The sequence below is a fragment of the Meleagris gallopavo genome, chromosome 23 (assembly GCF_000146605.3).
Source record: "Meleagris gallopavo isolate NT-WF06-2002-E0010 breed Aviagen turkey brand Nicholas breeding stock chromosome 23, Turkey_5.1, whole genome shotgun sequence".
Taxonomy (NCBI): domain Eukaryota; kingdom Metazoa; phylum Chordata; class Aves; order Galliformes; family Phasianidae; genus Meleagris; species Meleagris gallopavo.
In genome coordinates, this window is record NC_015033.2 from 5,929,826 (window position 1) to 5,930,894 (window position 1,069).

Sequence of the window (1,069 nt, forward strand, 5' to 3'; positions counted from 1 at the left end):
TGGGGCAAATCCTTTGGGTTTTTGGGTGGTTCTCCCTTTGGATTTTGGTGGTTCCCGCTATGATTTTGGGGCAGTGCCTTTGGGTTTTTGAGTGGTTCTCCCTTTGGGTTTTGGGCAATCCTTTTTGTTTTTGGAGTGTTGCACCTTTAGGTTTTGAGGTGGTTCACTCTTTGCTTTTTGAGGTGCTCCCCCCTTTGATTTTGGGCTGATCCGTTTGGGTGCTGTGGTGGTGCTCCCTTTGGGTTTTGGGTGATTCCTTTGGTTTTTGGAGTGTTTCACCCTTTAGGTTTTGAGGTAGTTCCTCCTTTTCTTTTTGGGCGATCCCTTTACTGTTTGGGTGTTCCCTTTGCTTTTTGGGTCGGTGTCCCCTTTGACTTTTGGGCAATCCCTTTGCTCCTTGGCATACTTCCCTCTTTGGTTTTTGGGCAATCCTTTTTTAGACTAGTTCCTTTTAATTTTGGGGTGGTTCCCCCTTTGACTATGGAGAAATCCCTTTGATTTTTGAAGTGTTTCCCCCTCTGATTTTGGGGTGATCTCTTTCCTTTTTGGAGTGGTTTTCCCTTTAGGTTTTGAGGTCTTCCAGGTGGGTGCCACAACCCTTCCCCATGCTCCCTACCAGCTGTAGTCACCGGAAGAACCATGAGTAGGAAAATATGGGAAATAAACCACGGAAAGGAGACATGCATTGGCCGGAGCCCAGGATGGGCTACGTTTGAAGGGTTCTCACCAAGCGAGGGGTGGTGAGTGGTGTTGATGCTTCCCCATAGGGTGCAACGTGGAGAATGCCTGCTACAGCCTTGGGATGTGTGCTGAGCGCATCGCCATCCAGAAAGCCATCTCCGAGGGACACACAAGGTTCAGGGCCATGGCCATTGCCAGGTGAGGCCCTGTCACTCTTTGGGGTTTAGGGTGATGCCTCCTTTGGGTTTTGGGTGGTTCCTTTGGGTTTTTGGTGTTGTGTTTCCTTTTGGGGTGGTGCCTCTTTTGGGTTTTGGCTGATCGGTTTGTTTTATGGGGTGGTTCTCCCTTTGATTTTTGGGCAGTCCCATTGGGTTTTGGGGAACCCTTT